Source organism: Acinonyx jubatus, chromosome B1 (genome assembly GCF_027475565.1).
Source record: "Acinonyx jubatus isolate Ajub_Pintada_27869175 chromosome B1, VMU_Ajub_asm_v1.0, whole genome shotgun sequence".
In the NCBI taxonomy this organism is placed as follows: domain Eukaryota; kingdom Metazoa; phylum Chordata; class Mammalia; order Carnivora; family Felidae; genus Acinonyx; species Acinonyx jubatus.
Window position 1 is genome coordinate 144,943,463 of NC_069382.1, and position 17,022 is coordinate 144,960,484.

A 17,022-nucleotide genomic window follows, 5' to 3' on the forward strand; every position below is an offset into this window, starting at 1 on the left:
GCCAAACTCCGGGTTTCAGCTCAGGTCATGATCTCATGGTTGCTGAGCTGGAGCCCCGCATTGGGCTCTGCACCGGCAGCACGGAACCTGCTTGGGATTCTCTCTTCCTCACTTTCTACCCCTCCCCCACTCATCCTCCCTCTCTCTCTCTCTCTCTCTCTCTCTCCTTCTCTCCTTCTCTCTCTCTCTCAAAACAAATAAAAATAAAAATAATAATAATAATAATAATAAATATGCTAGCCCCTGTGAGGACCACAAAAGATATTCTGACCCAGTTCGCAGAGTGAGGAAGCATACAGTGTAGGACCACATGCACACCAGTGAAACAAAGGGCAGTGCAGAACAATAAGCAATAAAGTGATTGGTTAAAATGTAGACTTCACTGCCTAGAGTTTTGGCAGTAAAAATGTGTGAGTGCCTGAACCGTATTTTCTTCTGATGTTTTTGGATGAGTGTTTTGTTTCATTTCTTAACGTATTTTTCAAGGGAAATTATCTGATCCCATTTATCTAAATCTTTTAAGACATTTCCTATCTGCCTTCTTTCTTTTCCCTGGCAAAGGAGCCCAACTTGTAAAAAGTGCAAACGTGTGAGCTGTGTGCTTCTGCTTAATGTGTTAACGCTCAGCAATTTTCTGAAGGCGATTGTAATCAGTACTTCAGCAATCTCCTACCATGAGGCCCTACTCTGCTAACATCATGAGTGCTCATCACGCATTCCGAAAGACCTAGTCTCTCGAGGTCAAAGGAATGAAGGAATTTCTGAAGCAGCTCTACTGTGAGGTCTTGCCGCAGCTGCAGTCAACATGCAGCACACACGGGGAGGGTCTCAGGAGTGCAGCCATCAACACTCAAGGTCCACTCAACCTTCAGTCTCACCGATGATCTCACTGAGTCCTCCCTCCAAACAAACATGTTTCACCAAATAAGGCTTCCAGAACTTCATTCATGATCGTTCAAGGGTAGAAGGTACAAAAACCTGGTTTGTATTAAAGACATTATAAATATTCCCAACGGGCCATAAAGATAACAGATTTCCAAGCTGAAGAGCATGAGAAATGGAAGAGCTAACCCCATGCCCATGGGATAGAAGTTTAGATATTATTGTCATGATCCTATTCCTTAAATAGTTGTTCTTCCCTAAGTCCAGGCCTAGCACCAAGGCTTTTTAAAAGTCTCATGTGCCGAGGAGACACCAAAGGGAGGAGCCTTGCTTCCAGCATTTAACACAGACATGCCTGGATGCTTTTGTTTCATAACGACCCAGTTTAACTTCTCACAGGAGTGAAATCACCCAAAACAGAAGATGTTTTCTGAAATCCACTATTTTTAAACCAGTAGTTTCACAAGGCTCACCATAATTACCCTTAGTATTTATTTCAATTTCCATAGCATTATGTCTGTAACAGAAAACAAAAGGTGTCTACTACACCAGATGATTCCATTTTCCACTAAATCACCCGAAAGCAACCACATTCGGGTCAAGCACATATGAGGGATGCTGCCTGAAATGTAAACGTCCTCAAAAATGCAGACCGACTTACGTTATTCTGAAGGAGTATATTACGTACTCAGAACTCTGAGTGCCACAAAACAGATACACTTCAGTGATAAGAGCCAACCAATCAAGACCACCACCAGCTCTCAAAAGAAAAACAACAAAAACTCAACTACAATAAAAAAGAAAAGAAAATCAGTCTTTGGGTTAGAAAATCTAATTAAATTTCCACATCAACATCCAAATTCCTTCTGCTGCAAGCCTGATTTTGCAAGGGGATACATACTATTACTTACCTTATAATTCTTGAAAACAAAAGTCATACAAAGTTTAATTCTATGTAATTTATAAATAAATATTTGGCCTAACCCTCTTTTCAGATGAAGAAAACAGAAGTTACAGTCAAACAGTACTTGAGAATCAGACCTTTCAAAGAATTAAGAATTGTTGCTTTACCACAAATGTTTACCAGGTATAGGCTGCAAGTTTGCTTTTGATATTATAATCGACATATGTGAGAAATGCCTTGTCCATATTAAGCTGGAAAGGCTCTCCACAAGCTCCAGTTTTTAGCTATTATTCATCTTTAAACATTCAGTTTTTCATGAAATATGGTTTCCAAGGTATCAGCACTGGAGACGCCATGACAATATTTTAAATCTGGAAATTTGTTGGCTAGGATTCTAATTACAGAAGCTAAAAATATTCCGTGTGTAAGCTTTTGGGGATCACCCATGGGGTGAAGAGCACCATAATCATTTTCAAGGGTTCTCCAGGTGCTGTGTGTGTTACTTGGGGACATAAAGTTGATATGAGTGATGCAGTGAAACGGGTGATCTCAAACTGCTAGCTATTAGACTCAATTTTTCAAGTTGATATTTAATAAACCCTTTTCCCAATTCAGCTTTAGCAATAAAAAATAAAAGTCCTAGAGAAAAAATGTTTCTTGAGTTTGGATCACTCGGAAGAACAGCTCAAGAAAGATACTTAAAAGTGTTGTTCATTCACTCAGCCAACAAATATTTATTAATATGTCAGGAACTGTTCTCAGCGCTGGCACAATTCAACTCAAGAATAAGGAATGTTGTAGAACAGAACAACAACAACAATAATAACTAACATATGTATAGTCCTTTACAGTTCTGAGCAAGGTTTCATAATGGTCACTTCATTTGTCCCTCATAACACCTCTGTGAGCTAGGTTTTACAATCATTTCAATAATGAAAAAAGAAAGATAATTTTTTCAATTTCCAAAATCAAATAACTAGCAAGTAAGAGAGCTGGGTTTCTAGCCCGTACCTTCCAAGTGCATATCTCTATTGGTCACTGGGCAATACTTATGTTAAGCATTGAAGACAAGTTCTGCATGTTGATGAGCACTGTGTTAAAGTTGTGTTTTTTGGTTGTTGTGTTTTTTAAGGACAGGGTTTCACAGATCCAGACTACGACGTTTACAAGTTCAAAGTGTTGTTAATATCTTCACGCATTTATTTTATTATATGGAAACACTGGTGAATAAGTGTGTGCATGGTTATCTGAGTTTTCTAAACCAAATAAAAGAAGTTTACTTCCCAGGTATTAAAATCTCTCTTACTTAGGATAACATACTGGACAAAAACTCCATGAGCAATAAACCTGAACAAGTTTTACATAAAAGACTATAGCCAATAAACATACAAAAAGGAACAAGGAACAAAAGATACTTGGGAAATGCAAATTAAAACCACAATGTGATACAACTTTACATCCACCTACATGATTAAAATAAAAGAGATAATACCAGTGGTTTGTAAGGATGCCGAAACACTTACAGATGCCAGTAGGAGTATAAACTGGTGCCACTTTTGAAGGAAGGCACAATCTCTTATTCCCACATGTTCACCAAAAGACATATGTGAGAATGTTCATAGCAGCACTATGTGTTATAGACAAAAACAAGAAACAATCCAAATATCCATCAAGAGCAAAATGATAACTAAATTGTGGCGTTCTCATAATGCAGAATACTGCAGAACAATGAGACTAAATGAACTGCAGCTACACACAAAACATGAATGAATCTCACAACCATAATGCTGAGCAAAAGAAGTCAGACACAAAGTTACGCAACATACATTCTGGTAGAAAGTTCAATAATAGATAAAAATAGCGTATAATCTCAGAAGTCAGGAGAGAAGTTATCTTTGTGGGGAAATAACGGCTTGGGGGAGGAAAAGGGGGCTCCTGGCTGCTAACAGTGTTCTGTATCTTGGTCTTGGTGTGTTCACTTAGGTAAATGGCCAAGCTGTTTACTTGTATCTCATTGACATGCATACTTTATACATTTTATATTTCCATAAAATCTTCAGATAGATAGACAGATAGACAGATGGGAATCGTACACCTAACTAGCCCTTAACCACTGTGTTTGCTGTAATTCTTACATCTGCTTTTAGTATTTGGTCTGTCTCTTCCTTTACTCCCAAGCTGTCCCCTGGCACTTTTCAATGTTATCCATGTAGCTGCCAATATCAGACCATTCCTATCTTCTAATTTGTAATTCAGTGTTTGCTATGGGATTAGAAATGCTATAATCAGTCATGTTAGAACTGTACATGAATTCAAAGTAAACAGATTCTGAGAGATCACCTATGAGTAAAGTGAATCTTCTGCAATATATCTTTTTTTTTTTAACCCTTTATTTTGCTTGCTTGGAGCTTTTTTGCTGAAGAATATGCCAACTATAGGAGTTCCAAATAGATGAAGCTAGTACTGGACCCCATCAGTGAACACTAGTCTCCAGGCCAAAGCTAGAATTAACTAACACAGAAGTCCAGATCCCACAAGTTTACTTATTTGCAAATATTATAATGGACATTATCAATCAATAAATATACTTCCAGTAAAAGAAAAGAAACCAATGACTTCTTATACAAGATATTATGAAGAACTTTTTTGGTTGTCTCACTCATAGAACATAATATCAGTTTTAAAGACAATATATTCTGGGGCACCTGGGTGGCTCAGTCGGTTAAGTGTCCGACTTCAGCTCAGGTCATGATCTCACAGTTCGTGAGTTAAGCCCCACGTCGGGCTCTGTGCTGACAACACAGAGCCTGAAGCCCACTTCGAGTTCTGTGTCTCTCCCGCTCTCTCTGCCCCTCCCCTGCTCTCTCTCTCTCTTAAACATTAAAAACAATTTTTTTAAAAAGAAAATATGTTCCTTTCTCATTTTGTATTTTTATTAATCTTGATTTTTTAAATTCCCCCAAAATATACTACTACAAGTTTTATTTACATATTTTTTCCAATACAAAAATTCAAGGATAGCCTTTTTCTACACAATAATCCACAAGATAAAAAAAAAATATCTGTTTGTGGTTATTTATTTCCTTTAGCATCTTAATTTCATGTAACTTCTTTCTTTATGCACTCTCCACGAAAAACAGAAGTTAGCTCTTAAAAACCGGAGCTCAAATTGCTGCACGCAAACTGAACCCTCTTCACCAGTGAAATGCCCCCTGGAACCAATGGAGAGGAGATGAAGTTGAGGCAAATGGGCACTGCTGAGGAGCGGAATCACTAACAGGGACTGGAACCATCCCTTCAAACCAGGATAAACATTTCTCTGCTTTAGTATCTTCAGCTGTGGCTAAAACAACATTCATCCATTTGATGACAGTCATTCAATACATAGGTATCACTAGTTCAAAGAGAAAAGGTTCATCCCCACTCCACCAATAATTTTCCACTTAGGTTAAGAAGAGCATACAAAAAAAAAAAAAAGAAAGAATGAATGAAAAGCATACAGAGTGTAATTTCCTTGTTTTTTCAATGAGCATAATAATTCCTTTCATCTATTTAATTTGCAGGGAAGAATAATAAGATGATGTTTTGGCTCATGAAAACAACTGCAGATATACATGGTTTCACCATGACTATTTCTACCTCTATCTTTTTTTGAATATATAGATATATAGATATAGATTGAACATATACATATATACAGATATTTATTGGATGTATATATTGAATATATATATGTATAGGTATATATTGAATATACACATATACATATATACATATATGGCTTGATTCAAAGGCAAGTAAGACTTTATCATTAAGGAATAAAATTGTGAACATCATGAAAAGACCAGGAAAAAAGTTTTATTTCTCCTTTACTACAGCAGGTAAATGAATCCATCTCCATTCCTGGTCGCCTGACCTTTTGATGCCTTGTTTAAAATGCCATTGTACTGCTGAGACTAGAGCCATGTACAAAGTCATTGCCACAAAGTCATTATGACAGTCATAAATATGGGTTTAGGTAAAATAAAATCATCCACCTCTACAAATGAGTAGTATTTGTGTGTGTGTGTGTGTCTGTGTGTGTGTGTGTGTGTGTGTCAATGTACATAAGACAAAATAAATGAGGAAAAGGGGAAGTTAGGAAAACCCACCTCCACTACTGGAAAAATAACTAAGGCAGGCACCACAGGGATATAAAATATCCTTGTTATGTTAGAAGGACAGTAGCATATTTTCTATTCTGTGACACAAACATCTTAAATATGGAGATACCAGGAGAAGCAAAATACATTTGGAATACAACCCCTGACCTTATATGAAAGAAACATTATTTTTCCCTTCCCTTAAAATTCCTGCATTATGAAAAAAAAAAAATCCTGAAAGTAGCAAGACCTAGTTTTGTAAAGACTTACTAACTTCCTGGATGTTCCTACACTATACTATCCATTGTGCTAAATAACTTCCCCAAAACAGATACATTTCCTAAATCATACGTTGGCCTCAGAAATTGCATCAACAGTGAGAACTGAGATATGTGTTCTCCTCAGAGCTTCCTTTGTCCCGTCAAATCAGGTACCCTGATTCTTTCCACTTAGCAATCAAGGAAAAAGTACTTAGAAACTTTCACATCATTATATCCTTCTCTTCTCAGTTGGTTCTTTCCATTCCCAGTCTTGTTATCAACCCCGTCACAGATTTTATGCATATTATTAAAAGTGAACACAATGAAACTCCAAGAAACAAGCGGATGTTGTCTATTGCCACACTCACTTAAGGAGCAGTGAATTCTCCTCAGGACGCTCTCCCCTAACAATAGGAGTCCTTATGGACTGCAGCGCCCTCAGAGGCAAGCAAAGAAACATGATTATCTACATGATTCACCAGCTAATGTGTATTTCCTTTCCTTAAGTGTTGTGTTTTTCTTTACTATGCAAGCTATGGCCAGACTATCTTTCTTATTATCAGAACAAAGGATCAGAACCTCAAAATTGCACTTGCCAGAGCTCAGTGAAAAATGAAATTACCACCAGACCATCCTGGCAGTTGTCCCAAAGTTTACCCGATTTCTATCATATTTTTTTCTCTAAATGATTCCCTGTATTCTTTTTACACATTACTGTAAACTCCAAATTTATTCTAATCATTTAAAAAACTAGAATAGTAACACTAACAAACATTTAAAGTTATTTTCTGTTGAGAAAATGAACTAAAAGAGATACATCATTATAAACTTGTATATTCTGTCAATCTCATTGGCTAAGGTGCCTTATATATGTTAGTAAGTCTCCAGAATGACCTCAAAACATTAAATGATATAGAAAGAAAACACTCATAGAAAATGCTGGGGGAGGGGTTTTTTTAGTTTTCTTTTTTCTTAAAGGTAGATATGCCTGGAACTATCCAAACATCCAATCTTATCCCTCCCACCCCCATTCTTACAAATGTCCTGTATCTCAACTGTTCGTAAGAATACTACCTTCCTCTTTCTATCCATTTATGTGGGAGTTTTTGTGTTATCTTAGATATTCTGAGATAAAGTTAAAACAATTCAATGTCCAGATTTCATATAAAGAGAACAGAATCCTATCACTGTATTTAACTTTAAAATGAAAGTAAAAGTTTTTTCTCAGTTATTAAAACTATAGACAAATAAGCAGAACTGCTTCCTCTGAATGAAGTTATGCTAATAACCTCAATCTAAGTTCCATAATGATATTGAAAATTATTTAAATGCTAATGTGATAGATACAAGGAGACTTCTTAGAAACCTTTTCAAAAGACATTACATTAGTTATAAGGCACTACTGCATACTGGTTTAAATGCTCGGAAGAAACCATTCAAATCAAAATGGAAAAAAAAAAAAAAAAACAAACCCTAGTGGGCAATGTTCACTTTAGTTCAGGTAGTATTCTAAGTCCAAGTCCCAGATACAAGAATAAAAGAGAAATACTGCACAATGCAGTGTCTCTCAGGAAAGGAACTGTTCCAGGATTTAAGACAATGTGTGTTTAGTACAGCCCAGTGTTCATGATTTCCCATTAGGAGCAACTTTCCCCAACACTGAAGTGAAATGTAAAAGGCAGTGATGAGGGTAGACCAAAGCGGTTAACTGTTCTTCATTGCCAAGACTGAAGAGAGCTTGCTGCGGGTAATCATGCTGAGAAGATAAGGCCTTGAGAAGGAATGAAGGATGGAAAAAACAGAAGTTTTACAAGGAACTGGGGGGGGGGGGGGGGGGCGGGGAATGCTTTACGATGGTAGAACAGAGGCAGAATGGCTTCCTTCTCCATCTCTTAAGTCAAGGTCAGGGCTTGTTGTGGTTTTTGTTTGGTTTTCTTGCTGCTGTTGTTGTTGTTGTTGTTGTTGTTGTTCTTTTGTTTCCTTTAAGAACTTGTGGTGCTTGCTGCAGTTTGCTGAATGTAGTTCCCAACTCCTGCCTTTCTCTGGTGACTGTTATTAACGGACTGGCAAAGGCTGGGTAAAATGCACTTAAGAAAAAAGAAATCACCCCTCCTTGCCAAGACGCACATGCTGCCCAGTACCTGAGGAAGAGCTCCACTGTCGCCGGCCAAGAGAAATCCCAGTTTAACCTCGGCCTCCCCTTTCCAAATCCATTGCAAATAATTGTGTGTGTGCCACTTGCAGAGAATCTGCCTGACTCACCCCCCGCTTTCGGTGTGCCAGGGAGAGATGTGCACGCTCCGTCCCGGAGCGGGCAGTCAAGTGGGGTACCAAGAGTCCCCCCCAAGACTCCCCCATTGGTGGGTTTGGGGACGTTTCCCCCTCCAGCAGGTGCCCGGCCACACTGGGACCACCCAAGCTCACAGGAACACACGTGTCACTGCGCCGGAGACCAGCCCGCCGCGTACGCTGGCCCCACAGTCCGGGCAACAACGCCTGGCTACGCGCAGGGGGCTCTACACTGGGGGAGATATAGGACTTCTCAAAGTGCTCCTCTAAACGCTAAGAAGGAAACAACAAACACACAAAAAAAGTACTTTGCCGCGGAAGCAGCCTCCATACTCCGCGGGCGCCCAGCCCAGGGGATGCCCGGCCCGCAACTGACCTCTTTCTCCCTCCCCCCGAGTGCGCCGAGGCCGCCCGCGCGCCCTCCGGGACCGGCCCCTGGGCCCGCCGCCCCTGCGCCCGCTGCCGCCGCCGCCGCCGCCGCCTGCGCCGCGAGGCGGGGATCGGCCGACCCTCCCCGCCGCTGCCCCGGCCGGGCGCTCACCTCCTGGGGTCCGCCTTCCGTCGCTCCTCCAGGTTGGCGGCGGAGTGTGGGGCTGCAGCGGCCGCCGCCGCCGCCGCCGCCTTCGCTGCCACCACAGCCGCCGCCGCCACCGAAGCGCTGCCCGGCGCGCCGCCGGGACCGGAGGCTGGGGGCCCCGCGGGATCCCCGCAGGCGCGGGCCCGGGGCGCGGCGGGGCCGAGCCGCGGGAAGTTGTCGGCTCGCGGCGCGGATCGAGCGGGGCGCGAGCCACCCGCGCCCAAGTAGTCACAACTTTGCCGCCTGGGTGGGTGCGCGCTCCGGGGCGGAGGGAGGCGAGGACGGGGCGAGGGCGCTGGGGCGGGAGGGTCCTCGGAGCAGGCAGGACTGGAACCCGAACGGCCCACGAGGAAGGGGGAGAAGGTGGCGCGGGCGGGCGGGGGGTGGGGGGGGGGATGTCTACACGGCCCGCGTGGTGCGGGGCGAGCGAGTGTGTGTGAGCGCGGGCGTCTACTCTACTTTGCCTTCTGCAGCTTCTGCGTATTTATGGGGATCTCCGATGTTTTTGCCAGTAACTAACACTGCAGCAGCGGTGACCGGCCCGGGCACCCCCGGGAGCGAGCTGGGGGACGGGGAACCGGGAAAGGCGGCCGCGGCGGAGGCTGTGCCACGAGCGTGAGCCCGCGATCCATATTTAAAGCCGCGAGTGGCCTCGGCCGGCCCCCTGCCCTGCCCTCGCTCGCGCCGCCCGGCCCCCACCGCTCGGGGCCGCCGCTCGGCGTCAGCCGCCCGGGCATCCGCGGCGGCGGGGAGGGGCCTGGGGCCGCACCGCCTCCGCCGGGGGCTCCGGCTTTGCGCGCCGCGCCCGCCTGGAACTGGCCGACGACCCGGCTCCCGGCCGGCTGCCTTCGCCCTCCCTGGTTCCTTGTCTCTCACGCCCTGAGCTAGCTGCTCGGTCCAGCTTTTTGTCTTATTCACCACCGTTCCCTGCTGGGGAGAGCCTGTTCTCTCAGGCAGAACTGAAGGCGCTCGCGTTTCCAGATCACTCTCGAGGCTACTTTATAAAACTTGAGGCGTGTAGGTCGAAGAGAGTGCTACCAGAACACCAGTCATCGTTCACCTTCAGTAAAGGATGTCCGGGGAAGCACCGTTCTCGACCTTGTCCTGAAGGCAATAACCTGCCTTCCTCGGGCACTTTGAGGAACATCTTTAGCCATCCGAGGGAGTTTTCTTGCGCGTACAAAGTTATTATTTGTATTCACTGTTCTTAAGGCTAATTAATGACGTTTAAATACGCTTTGCCAAGCAAATAATACTAGTAATGTATCAGTGACCCAGTCCCATTGTGATCAGTTAAGTAAACCATTAAGATACAACAGACCGTCAGCACAGACACCATCTAATGTTGTGGGTACTGCTAGAGAACAGCCACTAAATGGATTTGAGCCACATGGTAAATGATGCAAGTGTACATACATTTCCTATTAATACATATCAATATATAATATATGTGTGGAAGTCACTGACCAAACTGCGGTTTTTGACAGTAACAGCCGAAATACATAAAACCCAAGAAAAGTAATTTCACATACAGACTGCCCGCTCCTGGTTCCAAATCTTTCTTCAATACTAAGCGTAACTAATAAGACCTCCAGAAAAAAATATTCTGGAGGAAAATAACTTAGGGACAGAAGCTTTTTTTACTAGTATTTAAAACTGGAAGAGATCTATTGTACCTCACCAGTGTTTAGGAAGCAGGTTATTTTTTTAAAAAAGAAAAGAAAAGAAAAAGCAGATATATTTAAAATCCTTAATCGATGCTCAGAAGGCACCCAAAGCTGCCTACTGACCGAAATTAAAATGTACTAATGTCATGGGTCCAGCTGTTATTACATCTGGCTCACATATATGTGCACACATTCTACATAACCCGCCTCAGTGACATGGGAAATTCGCAACAGGAGATTGACAACAACAACAACAACAACAACAACAACAAAAATTAGCTGTAAAACCTTTGCCTACGTACTTATATTTTGTTTTTAGACTAACGTTAAAATTAACTTTCAGTCCCTGAGCACATAGTTAGCAAGAATCAGCAACCCCAAAGTAAGCTCACAGGCAAAAGGGAAGCCACTTTTGTATTAAGAATTTGACACTGCTGTTCAGCAGTTTTTCACACTGTGGATTATGTATTTCAACATAGCTGGCAATTTCTCATTATAATCGTGAACCGGCCATGAATGGTCAGCGTTGGTGAATGTTTGGGAAAGGAAAAGTGCAAGAAACTTATGTTCTCCAATATTCTGCTGTGAAATGTATCAAACTGTCCTTCACACAAACCAAATAGATAAACCCTGGAAGCATTTCACCATTGAGATTCGCACAATTTTACCCTGAAAGGAGTATAAAATTGCTGCATGGGGTGGGAGGCAGGGAGGGAATCAGAGCACTGTGAGGTGAGGTTTTGTGTGTGCCTTAAATTAATGAGAAAAAGAGTTGTCTTTAGCAAAGAGCCAACAACCTCTGTTATCATTCTCATTACTTGATGTTTGCTATCCCACAATTAAAAGAGCATGTTCCATTTCCTTTCCTATTGATCATTTTCCAGTAATTGAGATATATGTGTTTTTCCTTTGAAAGGTCATTGATTAACTTCTCTTGTTAACTCTGCATGTGGTCACCTTTGCTACTGCCATTCTGGGTGAGGACAATGAATCCTGAGATCTTTTTTTCACCTATCCTAAAATTTGAGTTATATCCCTTGATTCCCATCAGCCCAAAGAAAGATGTATTGTTCTCTTTGTCTTGGGGTTCACACAGCTTGATGACAAAGACTGAACAGAAAAATTAATGGAGTTAGGAAAACAGTATAAGTAATCTTTACTGATAATGATTTATTTTTTTTTTTAATCAATAACTCTTTGTACTAAATGACCTTCTAGAATACCCACCTACGTAGCTTATCAATTCAGGTTTCTTTCAAGTCAGCCAAGGTCCTAATAGGCACCTAAAGGAAACAGAAAGATGGGAGGAGGGACCTTTGTTTCAATGACAAGCACCCTCTAGTGGCAGCTGGTGATGAAACCTCCTGACCACATAAGGTCCAACACGAATGAAGATGAAGGTTTTGAATAGGCAGTCCTGTCATTCCTGGCGGTGTATAAAGCATGGCACTCTCTGATTCTAAAACAAGAAAGTTGTGCGTAGTGAAATAATACAACCCATAGGCCCTTTGTTAATTATTCAAAATAAGTAGGGTGTATATCTGACGTGCAGACAGGATTATTGCCATAAAGCATTTTCTCAATCTTTGTGTGACTTCGAAAAGTCACACTTCTGAATAAAGACCTCTGTATTTTTGTACTTAAAGAGCTCTTTATTTAAGTTTCCTCATTACATAAAATAAGGAGATCACCAAATTTTGTCTATAAGCCACTTTGTTCAAAAACAGCAGAACCCATAAATGTAACTCTTATATTTGGGAGTCTTTTCATTATTCTGTTTTATTAGAAAAGGAAAAGAAGGTGAAAGATATCCTTGAATGTTTATCCTGTGGTTATTCAAAATTATAACAACCATGCACATTTCATTTGAGGACCTAAACAAAAGGTGGTGGTGTATATGTTATATCCTCTTACCACAAACTTCAAAGAATAATCAGAAATACTTCTCAATATCAGGTTCTTTTTAAATATGGGGCTCACTGGTAGCAGTTGGACAAACATTTTGCTATGCACAGTGGAGTTTTCTTTGTGATAATGTTTGTTTGAGTTGCAGTTGTTTTGTTATTAAACAATATTGCGATAGAATGATCACCAAAGTTGCCACTCTAATCAGTTTAGCCAACCACTTCATGATGTAAGAGTAAAGAAAGAGGAAATCACTTTTCCTTCTCATCCTAGAACTAGTCTGGGATGAAACTGGAGATAGATATAAAGAAAGAGAGAAAGATCACTTAAAGCCCTCATTTTTGTTTCAGTTACACTCCAGACAGTTCGTATTCAGTCTGACAAATTCCTGAATAAATTCAGCCAACCTAGATTTGTTTTGAAAAGAAAAGTGAACACAGTTTTTGTAAGCTGTCTGCATGGCATGAGCTAGGGAAAATAATTTTATTATATTTTGGTTAAACATGTGTCATAAGTTGCTTCATAGCTTAAACTACTAAGCTCTCAACTTATCCAACCATCATTTTTAAATTCTTTTAATGTTTATCTATTTCTGAGAGAGACAGAGAGAGAGAAAGTGGGGGAGGGGCAGAGAGATAAGGAGACACAGAATTCAAAGCAGGCTCCAGGCTCTGAGCTGTCAGCACAGAGCTCGTCATGGGACTTGAACCCACAAACCGTGAGATCATGACCTGAGCCAAAGTCAAACGCTTAACTGATTGAGCCACGCAGGCACCCCCAATTGTCATTTTTAAAACACATACTTAAAGTAAATATTAGGAGAGGTTCTAACCTGTGAAAACAGGAGTCTGTCTCTGTTAATGTCAAGTAAGCCAAGTTGTTCAACCTTTCTGGGCCTAAGTTCCCTCAGCAGTAAAGTCAAGGGGCTTGAGATAATAATAATAATAATAATAATAATAATAATAATAATAAGATACCAGAATATTTTTCTCTAATAAATTTTGAAGAATATGTTTGTGACAGAGAAACATGCAAATCTTTCAGGAATGGCATTGACACATTTGTTATGAAAGCTCTGCTTAATAACCCTAGGCCAGAGTTTCAGCCTTTTCCTCCTACAGAAATTCTCCCATGAGCAGCATAACATAGGACACAGGCATCTCTATTTGGAAAGGAAAACTTAAATCAAGCTACTAAAGCCATGACCCCTGATTTAAAAGATTGGTCTGATTTTAGGTAAGATAAAGAATTACATCAAAGTTCTCTGCCAGAACTGACTCCTGGGGCCCTTGGACTCTGCTAATCTGTATGTGTGTGTGTGCGTGTGTGTATACACCTGCATGTGTGTGTGTCCACATCAGCCATCTCCCAGGCATAGAAAGGTGCTTGTTTCTTTGTATCTCTCTGGCCTCCCCACCTCCTTAGGGGATGAATAAGCCCAGATGGCAGGCTGCTCTGAAGTTGTTCTTACTGAGTCACGTGGACACAGCTGTTACATTATGTGGGGACAGGTTTTCCACAGATTAACCCACCATTGGATCAAACTGGACCATGACCATTCTCGTCCCACTGGTCTGTTCCCCAGGCCAGACCTATCCTGGAGACCACGGCACCTCAGTCTCCTTGCAGGTTACCAAACAGCTGATGCTTCAAGTGCACATTTGCCAGACTGATTTCTTTACAGAAAATGCTGCAAGATTAAAATCTGAATATTAAAATCTGGCTCCTTTTTCGCTCATCTTAAGGGGGGGAATATTCTGAGCCACTTTGCCCTTTATCCTTTTCCATTCTCACTGCTGACCAAAGGATGCTCAGTTCTACACAGAACATGGAGCGTAACTGGATCATCCATTCAGTCCACAAATAGTTAGTAAGAATCTACTATGTGTCAAGGACTCTTCTAGGTAATGGATTCCTAGAATAAGCAGACAAAATTCCTGCTTCATGGAGCTTACAAATAAACAAAGAAATAACAAGATAATTTCAATTTCCTTGGAAGGCAGAATGCTATGAAGTAGCAAATGCTCTGGATAAGGAGGCCAACCATCCCAGTTCACAGAGAAATTGGTGAGACCTTTAGAATCACCCTAGTTCCAGGAAAATAAAACACAATGAGAGGGCAGGGGAGAGCTACACAGATCTGAATGACAAGATACCTCTATATGAAAGTTTTTAAAGGCAAGTTGATACAACAAACACCTGGCAAGACGCCTTACACATAGTATGAACTCCGTAATTACTTATAGAATGATTGGTTGCATCAACCCTTCTTGAAACATTAAAACTAGAGAGACTTAGTCAACTAGAATACTTCTATTAAGGTAAATCCAGATTCCACAAATTCCTTAAGACATCATTCTCCTTAAACAATAACTTTTAGACTCATCTATGTATTTATCTGCATGTGCATAAAATGTCTCAGAAGGATACATAAGCGACTAAAAACACTATTTGCCTCCGGGAAGGGAAATTAGGTGATCGTGGGGTAGGCATAGGGAGGATGACTTTTCACTGTATCCTTTGTTCTTTTTGGAATTTTGAGCCATGTGGAGAGATTGTTTCTTTTTTCACTTAAATTTAAATGTAAAATACATAGATAAGGACATTTACATCTTAGAGCTAGTTCTCCATACAAAGAAGTATGTAATTAAACAGAAACCTTTCTTATAAACAATGAGATTAATATTCTTACAAACTATGAGACAGTGGTTATAGCAACACCAATAGCAGGGCTAGGATGCCTGAGCCCCTTCATAGCTATTGGATGATGTTCAAGGCGAATAGCCTTTGCTCCCGGCCCACCTGGTCTCTTCAAATCAGTGTCATGGGACAAAAAGGTCTTCAGAAGGATATTGCTGCTTTTCTTGCACTTGGGCAAATAAAATCAGTATAAAAATCCTAAAATAACATTTTATTGGGCATCTTGCTGTGCCTTTCATTATAGCTGTACAGTTTTCAAAAATGAAAATCTGTTGGGGCCTCTGGGTGGCTCAGTCAGTTAAGCATCTGACTTCAGTTCAGGTCATGATCTCACAGTTATGAGTTTGAGCCCTGCGTCGGGCTCTGTGCTGACAGCTCGGAGCCTGGAGCCTGCCTCAGATTCTGTGCCTCCCTCTCTCTCTGCCTCTCCCCTGCTTCCGCTCTGTCTCTCTCTGTCTCTCAAAAAATAAATAATAAAAAAAAGAAAATCTGTTGCTTTTTTCCATTATAAAAGTAATACAGTTTCATTATTAAAAACTTGTAGAGAAATACAGATGGAACAGCAGTGAGAAATACCCTTTTTCAGAGAAGACTGCTAATATCCTGGCATATTTTCTTCTTTGCATAATTTAAATTTGTGGTTTACAGTTGATTAATCATATTGTATTTTTTAAAAATGAGGTAGTCACTGAGGCTACTTTTGAGTGAGGACAATCTCAGCATAGAACACAAGTTTCTAGCCAGAACAAAAAAGGGCGTGGTAGGATCTGGATTTGGTGCCATCTTTCTAAACCCAGTTGGTAACTGCTGTGCTCTTATTTCAACACAATTCCAGAACTGCCCTTCTGTTTATGAAAATTCATATGGAATAGCATCTCTATTGATAGTTTCTGGTATCTGGCAATGAAAATATTGACTGCCCACTAACAATATTAATACTTACAATAAGAATAGCTAGGGTGCCTGGGTGGCTCAGTCGATTAAGCGTCCAACTTTGGCTCAGATCATGAAGTCACAGTTCATGAGTTTGAGCCCCGTGTAGGGCTCTGTGCTGACAGCTCAGAGTCTGGAGCCTGCTTCAGATTTTACGTCTCCCTCTTTCTCTGCCCCTCCCCCACTTGTATTCTGTCTCTCTCAAAAATAAATAAACATTGAGGAGGAGGAGGAGAAGGTGGTGGAGGAGGAAGGGAATAGCCAATGCCGGGGCACCTGGTTGGCTCAGTTGGTAGAGCATGCAACCCTTGATCTCAGGGCTGTAAATTGGTAGAGCATGCAACTCTTGATCTCAGGGTTGTAAGTTCTAGCCCCACACTGGGTGTAGAGATTACTTAAAAATAAAGTCTTTAAGGGACACCTGAGTGGCTCAGTCAGTTAAATGACTGACTCCTGATTTCAGCTCAGGTCATGATCTCAGTTTGTGGGATCGAGCCCTGTGCTGGGCTCTGTGCTGACAGCATGGAGCCTGCTTGGGATTCTCTGTTTCCCTCTCTCTGACCCTCCCCTGTTCTCTCTCTCTCTCTCTCTCTCTCTCTCTCTCTCTCACACACACACACACACACACACACACACACACACAAAATAAATAAATAAACATTTTATAAGTAAATAAAGTCTTAAAAAAATAATAAAGAATAGCCAATGCCAATATAGTCATTACCATGTTCCAGGGACTATTCTAATTACTTAACATAAATGA

The 17,022-nt window shown here is 41.4% G+C and overlaps 1 protein-coding gene across 1 annotated transcript in view; it reads right to left on the minus strand.

Moving 5' to 3' along the window:
- SLC4A4 (solute carrier family 4 member 4) overlaps nucleotides 1–9,151 on the minus strand; it is a 353,101-nt gene extending 343,950 nt beyond the window's left edge. The window contains exon 1 of the mRNA XM_027058126.2: nucleotides 9,019–9,151. The gene's annotated coding sequence lies outside the window, so the exon portion shown is untranslated. The remainder of the gene's footprint in view (nucleotides 1–9,018) is intronic.
- Nucleotides 9,152–17,022: the final 7,871 nt, after the last annotated feature.